Raw genomic sequence first — 12,978 nt, 5'->3', positions numbered from 1 at the left:
TAGGAGAACTGTTGCTGATGGCTGGGTACAAAGAGGTTGAATGTGTTTTAACCCTTCTGAGTGGTGCACTGCCATGCTGCTACTAACATTCTCAGCTGACATGCCTCTGGGTTTGCAATAGATGATCAAGTTAATTGTCAACTACAGTGCTTTTTTCTGACCGTGATGTCCTGTGCACGCCCTGTAAGAAAGGGTTTTACAAGGCCTGGGTGTGCATGTAAGTTTATGGCCACACATCTCTGAGGCTTTCTGCGGCATCTAAATGTTGCCAGACTCACCCACTTCCGTTTACGGATCGTGAAGCTCGCCTGTGATGATTATTAAAGAAGCAAACAAGTTGTTAATTATTTTTGGTGGTTTTAATTCCACTATTAATTCCTAGTACAACACTCATTTTATCCACTGCCTTACCCAGAGGAGATCTTGATTAAACTGGAGCCACTATTATTCGAAGATATATACCTTGAACCACCGCTTAATGATGCTTCACGACAGTTACTAGCTTTAAATACACCGTTCTGCTCGGAAGTAAGAAGTGGTCAAACAGCTTCCATCTTAAGATGTTGCTGCTGCGTATATATGTAATGTAGAGTGACTCCGATGTTGGTATATAAGCACCAATATGGAGGCAAGGGATTAGTGTGGCATTTGTGTCTATCCAACGAGCGCGTAGTAAATGTTTAACATGAATTATGCCGATGTTACTCGAAATTCATAGAAACAGGACCAACGTGCTCTTATTTTTTTCTTGGCTGCCAAGGACAAATGCCAACAGACATCCATTGGAAAATGAAGAATATGTATGCAGTAGCTGCTGCTGCTGATAACATACTTCCCCCTCTCACAAACGTAACTGAGACGTTAAGCTAGCTCAAGTGGAAGACACTTGAGCACCCACCCTATGGTCCTGATCTCTCCCAATGTGATTATCATGCCTTCAGTCCCTTAAAAAGGCCTTGAAGGGTCCACGATTTTTGTTGGACGAGGATGTGCAGCAGGCAGTTACGGCCTTCTTCACGCACGAGGACACAGTGTTTTACTAAGTGGGTATCTTCAACCTGGTGCATCGGTAGGATGATTATCTCAATGCTGCAGGAAATTTAGCCTGGTTGGCATACCATACTGGACTCTGTGGCCTTTGAATGGAATCTTTTTGTTTGCTCCTTGTACAGTAGATACAATCACTTACCATTTAAGGGTTGCAGTGCACCTGACTTTTTTTCAAAAGTACTTAGAAAACATTATTCAAAGTCTTCTATACTGAGTTAATTATTTGGATTATATTACTGTTATGGGGACGACATGCAAAACACCACAAAAATCTTAAATCCCTTTTTAAACTGCTATTGGAAAATGGTGTATGTTGTCAATTGGAGAAGTGCAGTTTGTTTACCCCCCACGCAAATACTATGGCGCAGTCTCAGTCATAAGAGTCACACACCCACATGCAACCTTACCAAGGCGATTATAAACATGCCGGCTCCCACCAAACATTACCAGTTGCAGTTGTTCCTGAGTAAAATCACATACTATGCCAAGTGCAAATCCCCAAGTGACGCAGATCATGCACCCTCTAAATTAGCTGCACCATAATGGTGTCAGGTTTGTGTGGTCCACCGCTCGTCAAAAGGCTTTTCAGTACTTTAAGGACAGTCTGAATGCAGCGGTTTGTATGATGCCATATGCACTGGGGTTGCATTGACACTGACGACAGGCACATTCCAGGACTGCACTGTGGCGTTTTTTCCCACAAGTTTTCAGATGGGTCTGAGCGCTTAATTGCCTTCTTGTCCCAGATATTAAATGATGTGCAGCTCAACTGTTTCCAAATGGAGAAGGAGGATTCAGCAATCATTTACAGCCTCCAAATATTTCACGTGTATTTGTGTGGCAGCAAATTGCACTCATTAGCTGACCACAAGCCCCTGATTTCTTTGTTTGAGCATTATTCTAAGATCACAGACGAAATGGCACAGCATCTGCAATGGTGGGCATTGTTCTACCCAACACACCAGTGAAGAAACTCTGTCCATCCTTCCTCTTGACTGCATCGTGGAGTGTGACGGACAGGATAACTGTTGTTTTGTCTTGGATAAACACCTAAAAGCATCTCTGGACAACGTCCTATTGATGGTGCCTGAAATAATCTGGCATCATCCTGCGATCCATTGCTGAGGAAAGTTTTGCTGTTGCTCCAAAAATGTTGGTTCTTACCATTGGCCAAAAAGGACTCTGACTGCTAGGTAGTCATTCTGTCCTCTCTGTGGCCCTGCATCCTTGAGTTCCTTCGTATTTCATATTCGAGGATGATGCACATGAAGGCATTGATCTGATAGCATTTCTACTAGCCTGGCATCAATACCAAAATTGAGCATGTGTACAACTCCTCCCATACCTTTTCTCTCAATCAGGCAACCCTAGTGCAATGTAATTTGGTAGTCGTGAAGAAGGTCTTACTGGTGATCAAAAAATGGTGTCTGGAGTGTGTTTCCTACCCAGCCGAGATGACTTTTCTAAATTATTTTGCACTGCACTAAAGACTTGGTACCAAGAGAACTTCTTAATGTTGGCCACAAAGTTCTCTGACTGCTGGGTAGCCATTCTGTCCTTCTGTGTCCCTGCGTCCTTGAGCTCCTTCATGTGTCACATTCGAGGATGATGCACGTGAAGGCACATCTATTGTCCTGGCATCAGGCCAACACTGAACATGTGTACCATTTGATGTGTATCTGTGCCTGAGCACATGAGTTTTATGAGCTTGGGAAGTTGAATGAAGGGGTCGTTGTAGGTCACAGGGGCCACCAGCTGTTTGATGTTACAGTGAGGTAATTTCATTTAACCCATCAATGGAACCAGTTCTGGCTGTGACTGCAGTCCCAATCAGCTTCTCAGCCTCTGGCTTTGCCTCCAGCTCCTGGACAGGACACCATGGTTGCTACCAGCCTGATCTCTCCATCTGTCACACCTTTCCCTCACACCAGTGACACCTAAGCAGTCCCATACCGCAAGCACACTGCTACATCCTTTGGTCAGGCCTCCTGCTGGGATTGGTCCTGATCCAATGGTTTTGGTTCTACCGACAGAGGCTGCTGCTTCTGTACCATCCCACCCCACTGTCAGTGGCATCGACAGGGACATTTGCAGCCCTACTTACCGATTTCAGGGGGGAGGGATTTAAATCCCCACCAGCAGACACTATCAATAGCAGATTGGAGGCATTGCATCTAGCCTCAGTCAGGCACCACCAGAGGCATGTGCACTGGTTGACATGGGCACAGCCAATAGCAACTCGGTGCAGTGTGGGTGGCAGTAGGTATCTTGTATAGCATGCTGCATTTTCCAGGCCTAGCTTCTTTATGTATACTGAACTTGGTGTGGACTTGGACTTACTGGATATCATTATTGGTGTTGTTCCTGTGTTCCACTTATAATGAAATTGGCTTTGTTTAGAAACTATCTATTCATATAGGTGCAGACAGCTTAACAGCAATGAGGTAAACAGTTTATTAATATTATATTATTATTATTATTATTATTATTATTACATTAAACTATTATATAAATTTTGTTAATGGTTTTACTAAAATCCTATATATCTGTGGCATATTGAATGTGGGGACGACAAAAAAGGATGTCGGGAGGGAGGGGGAGTGGGGAGCGAGTCAGTCAATAACTGTGACCATTCCGATGGACTAAATGTCTTAATCGCAATTGTTATTTCTGACTGCGTAATAGCATTTACAGTTGTAAGACAGATTTATAATTTTTTGATTACAGAAATGTCCAGTCCAATGCTGTGTGCTGTTCAAAGCACTCATCTATGTCATAGAAAATTTTGCTTAAATGGTAATTTTTTTGCTCAGTCTTACATTTTACTTCATCTGTTATTTCCTTCATATACACCGGGAGAGCATTGTAAAGTTTTATCCCAAAATAACTTACATAGTTCTGGGTTTGTGTTATCCTTACTCTTTCTACATATAAATACATCGTTTTACCGTGTGTGCATTTCACTTGAAGAATAGAGAAGCTCGGCGGGAACTGGACATTACACGGCAAGGCAAACGACTGGAGCATCATTCAACACTCTTGACTGAACTCTATCCTTCAAGAAAATTTGCCATAACACTAGCTGAACGTTAGTTCATGGAACAACATCTTGAGGAAGCTCACATCCACCGCCTGGGGAGCAAGTCCTCCCGTCCTGAGAATTTAGGCTCTTGCTTTGTATATGTCCGCTGCAGAGTATGCTTCACCTGTGTGGAGTGCATCCACTCACACCAAACAGGTTAATATTGCAATCAATGAGACCGTCCGAATCTTGTCGGTATGTACGAAGCCAACTCCAGTCGTTAAAATCTACCTGATTGTTGGAATAGCTCTCCCCACTATTAGAAGGGCTGTTGATGCTGATGTAGAGAGGGCTCAGCAAACTTATGATCCCCGACATCCACTGCATGATCATCAGGTATAGTCCATCGACTGAAGTCGAGAAAGGGCTTCATCGCCAGAACTCAACGACTAGAGGGAACACCAGAGTCTAACCGCATCACCAGGTAGAAGATCAAGCTACCATCTGGTATCCCTGTAAAGGAGGAGCTAGCTCCAGGAAACGACTTGCCCTACCCTATTTGGAGATCGCTCAATCATCTTAGGGTGGGCGTTCCTCTATGCAAGACCAGCATGCGAAAACGGGCATTCTTCCAGCTGATGGAGATACATCCTGCGAGTGCAGAACAACACAAGACTCAACCCACCTGCTAATTTGTCCTCAACTTGAAAAACCCTGCACAACACAGGACCTAATCGAGGAAACCAACAAGGCCATCAGAGTTGCTACCTTCTGGAAATGCAGGCCTGACACGGACATGAATGATTGGTATGTAAATTGTTCAGGTGTGCTCTTATACATAGAATACTTTTAAATATACACAGTGATAGTATTATGAGGCCGGCCAGAGTGGCCGAGCGGTTCTAGGCGATACAGTCTGGAACTTCGCGACCGCTACAGTCGCAGGTTCGAATCCTGCCTCGGGCATGGATGTGTGTGCTGTCCTTAGGTTAGTTAGGTTTAAGTAGTTCTAAGTTCTAGGGGACTGATGACCACAGCAGTTAAGTCCCATAGTGCTCAGAGCCATTTTTTTGAGCCAGTATTACGAGCATTTGTGATTGTATGAAGAGGGGGTTACAGTGAGTTCTTGGAAAACTGTGTGTTATAATTCGAATAGCTCTTTCCTGTAGTCTGAAGGTCTCTATTAAGGGTGATTTAGTTTTATCCCAGAATAATATACCATAAGACACAATAGACTAAAATCAAGCAAAATACACAAATGTAGGACACTCTATGGCACATGCTCTAGATATAATTCTCAATACAAAACATGCTGAATTGAGCCTGTGGGATAATTATTGATGTGGTCTTTTCAGATTAAGTTTTGATCAACATGTATGCCCAGAAACTTTGTGGATTGAACATTCTCTGTCTCTTTGTCACCCAGTTTTAACTGGAGGGCATTTCTCTTGTCATACTTTGTGTAATTTGTTTTACTTAAGTTAAGTGTTAACCCAGCTGCATTAAAAAATGCTGTATACAGGGTGAGTCACCTAACGTTACCGCTGGATATATTTCGTAAACCACATCAAATACTGACGAATCGATTCCACAGACCGAACGTGAGGAGAGGGGCTAGCGTAATTGGTTAATACAAACCATAAAAAATGCACGGAAGTATGTTTTTTAACATAAACCTACGTATTTTTAAATGGAACCCCGTTAGTTTTGTTAGCACATCTGAACATATAAACAAATACGTAATCAGTGGCGTTTGTTGCATTGCAAAATGTTAATTACATCCGGAGATATTGTAACCTAAAGTTGACGCTTGAGTACCACTCCTCCGCTGTTCGATCGTGTGTATCGGAGAGCACCGAATTACGTAGGGATCCAAAGGGAACGGTGATGGACCTTATGTACAGAAGAGACTGGGACAGCACATTACGTCCACATGCTAACACCTTTTTATTGGTCTTTTTCACTGACGCACATGTACATTACAATGAGGGGTGAGGTACACGTACACACGTGGTTTCCGTTTTCAATTACGGAGTGGAATAGAGTGTGTCCCGACATGTCAGGCCAATAGATGTTCAATGTGGTGGCCATCATTTGCTGCACACAATTGCGATCTCTGGCGTAATGAATGTCGTACACGCCGCAGTACATCTGGTGTAATGTCGCCGAAGGCTGCCACAATACGTTGTTTCATATCCTCTGGGGTTGTAGACACATCACGGTACACATTCTCCTTTAACGTACCCCACAGAAATAAGTCCATAGGTGTAAGATCAGGAGAACGGGCTGGCCAATTTATGCGTCCTCAATGTCCTATGAAACGCCCGTCGAACGTGTACCTCACCCCTCATGGTAATGTACATGGGCGTCAGTGAAAAAGACCAATAAAAAGGTGTTAGCATGTGGACGTAATGTGCTGTTCCAGTCTCTTCTGTACCTAAGATCCATCACCATTCCCTTTGGATCCCTACGTAATTCCGTGCTCTCCGATACACACGATCGAACAGCGGAGGAGTGGTACTCAAGCGTCAACTTTAGGTTACAATATCTCCGGATGTAATTAACATTTTACAATGCAACAAACGGCACTGATTACGTATTTGTTTATATGTTCAGATGTTCTAACAAAACTAACGAGATTCCATTTAAAAAAAACGTAGGTTTGTGTTAAAAAACATACTTCCGTGTATTTTTTTATAGTTTGTATTAACCAATGACACTAGCTCCTCTCCTCACGTTCGGTCTGTGCAATCGATTCGTCAGTATTTGATGTGGTTTACGAAATATAATCAGCGGTAATGTTAGGTGACTCACCCTGTATATTTCAGGACTATGTCGGATGTGATGGATAGTGATTTTTTATCATCACTTATAATTATGCTCATGTCATTTGTGAACAACATAATTTTGCTAGCAATATTTGGATTCTTTATATCATTTTTATAAAGCGAGAATAATAAGGGACCAAAAACACTGCCCTGCGGGGCATCTACTTCCACTTCTTTGCATTTGAAGCTCACTTAATTTTCTGGTTATTATGATCTAAGATGATTTGTACAACCTGAGTTATGTCTTGAAGTTAAGATTCTGACCATTTCCACACAACTCCTATTACTCCTACTGCTTCCATCTGGTTTTATAATATTTTGTGCTTTACTGTATCGAAGGTTTTTGATAGATCTAAGTTAATTCCCACTACACTTTTTTTTTGTCAAGATTCCTGGCAATCTCTTCAGTATAGATGTGCATGGCTGATTCTGTGCTGTGGCCTGAATGGCAACCACGTTGATTGCAGTTCAGAAGTTTGTATGCATCTAAACATTCTACGAGTCTGAATTTCATTAATTTTGTGACGGCGTTCGTAGCGACAAACACCGCCACACTTTTAGTAGCGGGCCGACCGGTCCGCTGGAACAGTGAACAGAAAGATGAAAACCCAAACACTCGGATTAAATGAAAGTCGGTACTTATCTTTATTAACGACGATACAGAACACAGTGGTGAACATGGTCTACAGAAATCTGTCTAGTTCGAGTCGGTGCGGCTAGGTCAGCGTCGGCTGACGACAAACAACAACTCTGCTGCGATGAACACACAACTGACTAGCAAGTACACAATTCGGTGGCGAGTATACAACTGAGCGGCGAATCTGGAACTGTCCTAGCGCTCGCGACTCCAGCGCTTAAGAAGCCAGAAGCCAGCGGTGGCGCGCGCAGACTTGCGGCGATTTCCTGTATCGCTGGCGCTGCTTATGCGGACGGCGTCCGGACTTTGGTGCTGCTAACCTTTTTGGCAGCGGGCTCGGTTGGCATTACTGGCTAGGATATAACAATTAATGTCTCCCAAATTTTGGAAAATAATTGGAGAAGGGAACCTTGCCTGTAATTTTCTTTCTTATGTGGATCTCTTTGTCTAAACAGAGGTCTAACCTTTGAGATTTTCAACTTCTGTGGAGACACTCCTTCGATGAGAGACCAATTGACAATATGTACCAGGGGCTTTATAATTTGTTTGACAACTCTTTTAATTAGTGACAGAGGCACTTCATCCACACCTGCAGACATTTTTGGTGTTAGACTCCCTATCACCTTTAATTTTTCGTTTTCATTTGTGGGATTTAACATTATACTACTGTCCACTTTTGAAGCTCTTAATTTGTCATGTTTGGTAAAGTGTTTACGTAATGACATGGGTACACTTAAAAATAGTTATTTATTATTTTGCCAGACTTCCATCTTTTATTTCAATAGTTTCACTATTTTTAGTACTATTGCGTGATCCACGAGGCTCTTACCTGTTTCCCTTTTGACCATTTCCCAAGAAGTTTTTGATTTATTGGCTCTGAGCACTATGGGACTTAACAGCTGAGGTCATCAATCCCCTAGAACTTAGAACTACTTAAACGTAACTAACCAAAGGACATCACACACATCCATGCCCAAGGCAGGATTCCAACCTGCGACCGTAGCTGTCGCGCGGTTCCAGACTGAAGCGCCTAGAACCGCTCGGCCACACCTGCCGGCTCTTGATTTATTCTCTGATTTTCTTATGAATCTATCATTACTTAGTAATTTTGCTTTTTCAGTGGCCTTGTTATATATTTTTTGTAGTTTTTGCATGTTCTTTCAACTTGGGGTCAGTACAGCTTTTCGATTTAGAGTCAAGCATTTTCATTGCTCTGGAGGAATTTATAATCTCTGTCGTAATCCAGAAATTAGTATGTACTTGCTTTGCTTACAATTGAGCCTATGTGATCGTTCCATTCCATGGCCCTACAAATAGTTACGCCTATTACAAAATGATTTACAGAGAATTTCTGTGTGGTGCGAAAAGTGGTAATTGGCACTAAACAATAGTGCGAGGTCATCCACATGGGTACTAAAAGGAACTCAATAAATTTTGGATATACGATAAATCGCACAAACCTAAGGGCTGCCAAATCGACTAAATACCTAGGAACCACAATTACGGGCAACTTAAATTGGAAAGACCACATAGATAATATTGTGGGAAAGGCGAAACAAAGACTGCGCTTTATTGGCAGAACACTTAGAAGATGTGACAAACCCACTAAAGCGACAGTTTACATTACATTTGTCCGTCCTCTGCTGGAATATTGCTGCGCGGTGTGGGTGGGATCCTTACCAGTTAGGATTGACGGAGGACATCGAAAAACGGCAAAGAAGGGCAGCTCGTTTCGTGTTATCGCGCAACAGGGGTGAGAGTGTCACTGATATGATACGCGAGTTGGGGTGTCAGTCACTGAAACAAAGGCGGTTTTCTTTGCGGCGAGATCTATTTAGGAAATTTCAGTCCCCAATTTTCTCTTCCGAATGCGAAAATATTTTGTTGACACTCACCTACGTAGGGAGAAATGATCATCATAATAAAATAAGAGAAATCAGAGCTCGAACGGAATTATTTAGGTGTTCCTTTTTCCCACCCGCCATTCGAGAGTGGAATGGTAGAGAAGTAGTATGAAAACTGTTCGATGAACCCTCTGCCAGGCACTTAAGCGTGAATTGCAGAGTAACCATGTAGATGTAGTTGTAGATGCAGACCGATTCCAATTGTGACTCGTTGATATAGCAGTTATAGCATAAAAGTTTTTTTTTCCTTTTTTTGTAAGGCGCACAATTTTAAATTTCTGAACATTTAAATCAAGCAGTCACTCTTTTCACCACAACGAAATCGTATCAAGATTCGACTGAATATTTGCGCATATCCTTTCACACAGTACTTTTTTACGGCCAACGATATCGCCTGAAAAAAAATCTGATGTTACTATTGACACTGTCTTCAAGGTAATGAATAGCAGAGGTCCTAACACACTTTCTTAGAGCACATCCGAAAAATACTGCCTTTTCTGTGCCTTTTTGAAGGTGACCTACCTTCACATACATGTTCGGTAACCACCGATTTACCATAATTGCCCAGTCTAAAAGCATCTATATGGTCTTAATATCTTGTTGAAAATTTTCTCCATATCTGTCCTATATATTTCGAGTTACATGATGGAGACCATATTTTACAAACATCTATTTGTTATGATTTATTAATTCAGTTCCCAATTTCATTCCCTAAACTAAACCTGCGTGTTTTTCGCTCAGAATGCTAACTGGGCTTTGTGCGGCCAAAAATGTTCGTCAATATCTCTGGAATTTTCCGAAAATGCTGTCCAGTAATGATCTGTGTATCTCTAGCTATTTCCTCTTTCTCTTTCTTTCTGGCCTGTTGGTAAGATTATTCACCACCCTTGCATCACACTTGTTATTTATTGCAGTTTATTTAATAATATTTAATTTGTGTCTGTCTCATGCACACATTGGTGGACCTACACTAATAGTTTTGTTCAACAGGCCACTAAACGCCGTTTCTTTGTAAATATGTGCGTGGCAAGATAGGTTAGCGATCATATCTGTTGCAGTAGGCTTTCTAATGATCATGAAGGCATGTGATTTGTTTTGCCTCATTATATCAAGCTCTAAAAGTGGAATACCACTATTACTTTCGAGTTTTATAGTGAAGTCAAATTTCTCGTTTAATCCATTAAATTTACCCAAATTTTATCAATATTCTCAGCAACAATACTCATCGACAAAGTATTTATAATTTTCGTTAATGGATCACCAAATTTTAAAATGTTCTCTTCCAAATTGCCTACAAAAATATCTCCCATTGTGCCTGATATGCTCGAATCCATAGGTAGCCCATTTTTCTAGATGTAAAATTTGTTTTTAAAACAGAAATAGTTAAAATCAGTGACAGGCCACAGCATTTCTATAAACTCAATCGTTTCTTGTCTCGAGATCTTGTTGTGCTTGAGTAAATCTTGATCTTCTTAAATACTGATATGTCAGCGTACAAATTTTTTACGTTCAGGTGGACTAGTGAGGAGTATTCGGTGATTGGCCTATACTTAATTTATTAATTAATGCCACATTGAGTAATTGTTACTAAATACATAATTGTTTTATTCAAAGGGACACGAATAAACAGAAAGACGAAATAGTACTGCATTTTGGGAAAATTTCAGAGAAATTAGCGAACATTATAGGCCATACAACGTCTGGCTGGCATTCAGAGCGACAAACTAAATCAGATATAGTTAAAGTCACGACACTGGGAAGAGGATAAATAAATTAGAACAAGTAGGTGTTTCTAAACCGGTTCCCATCAGAACCCTCGCCAAAGTTCAGCGCTGTCGGGCTGGGCTAGCACTTGGATGGGTGACCATCCGGTCTGCCGAGAGATGTTGACAAGCGGGGTCACCCAGCCCTTGTGAGGCAAACTAAGGAGCTAATTGATTGACAAGTAGCGGCTCCGGTCTAGTAAACTGACATACGGCCGAGAGAGTGGTGTGCTGACCACATTCCCATCCATCTCCGCATCCAGTGACGCATGTGGGTGAGGATGACACGGCGGCCGGTCGGTACCGTTGGCATGGCTTTTTCGTGCGGAATTTATTATTATTATTTAGGTCTTCGTAAAATATAGTATGCAGCAGTGATGCACATGTGACGCGAAGTATGCAGGATAGACTAGGAAAAAATTTTCAACAAGATATAAAGAATATACAGACGCCTTTAGAGTTGGCAATTGTGGTAAATCGGTGGTTGCAAAACATATGTGAGAGACTGAACACCTGCTGAAAGGCATAGAGGAGGGTGTAGAGGAGATGTACATAAAGAAAGACGGAAGGAATCTTGACCTTCTTGAAGAATTCAAAATAGTAGTTCACTGACATAGATTCGGTAATGTACTTAACGAACAAATAGGCGAGAGTGGTATTCTCTTCAACGGATTTTTGGATCTCTTAGAAGGTTAGTGTTAATACGGTATATGTGAAACGCTTTGCATCGACAACAAAAGGTATGTTGTTGTTACGCCTCTAACATCTCTGAAATGCTATAGAGCAGCCGTAAGGGAACGGCTGATGGCACAGTGTAGTGCAGTCGAGCCATTTACGTGTTTACAGTACTCGTCAGTGCACGGAGAGGGAGCTTGTCGGACTCGGAAGCTGAAGTGAGCTGTGTTACCGCTATAAGGTAGAACGATTTGGTGAATAGGCGGAAATATGGATAAACGGAACACAGATTCTATTGTTGCAGTTTTTAAAATTAAGACGAAGACATTATATATGAAAAAAATTATTTGTTTATATTTTATGTCTCTGTGTGCTTTTTAACTGAATGTTGATGATGAGGAAGCATACAGCCAGATGTCGGGAGATTGACTCCCGAAACACGTTGCTGAGGGTTATACTCCTACCATCAATGGTTGTACGCTACATTAACTATAACAATTTCATCACAATCGCTACCTCCGGTCTGTAAGATGGATAACATTAGAAAATTACGAAGGTATCATGTTCAATGGCGAGATACTAACTCCATTGCAGCTTTTGATGTTCGTGCGAGAAAAAGAACTTAACAAATTATATCTGAATGTTAGGCATACACTCAGAATGCAAATATCAACGTCAGTATCTAACTGTTTTGCGGGAAGATAGTGTTTCTTTTTTAATAAGAATTAAAAATTATCTATGCGCTACTGATTTGCAAGGAAGACTTACTGGATTACATGCACTACAGGTTCAAGGTAAAACTGTAAACAAGATTAACTGGCTTGGCGCAACTATTGACATTTCCAAGAAGTCATAACGAAAAGAGTTTTAGGTGTAACGCAAACTATATAGGTTATCATTTGCATTCATGAATAGGCATTAAAATACATTTAATTAATTTCTTTTCTGTCTCTGAATTAACTAAAGCTAGCCCTAGACTGGTGCTGGAAACTAAAGCACAGTCGACAGAAAGAGAAACGTGATGGGAGTTAGGTGATCAGTTGTCATTAGCAATCAAGAGTTTCCAGGAAACGACAACTGTACCATCTGTGTTGCAAGG

Source organism: Schistocerca nitens, chromosome 7 (genome assembly GCF_023898315.1).
Source record: "Schistocerca nitens isolate TAMUIC-IGC-003100 chromosome 7, iqSchNite1.1, whole genome shotgun sequence".
In the NCBI taxonomy this organism is placed as follows: Eukaryota; Metazoa; Arthropoda; class Insecta; order Orthoptera; family Acrididae; genus Schistocerca; species Schistocerca nitens.
This window is presented reverse-complemented; position numbering follows the sequence as displayed.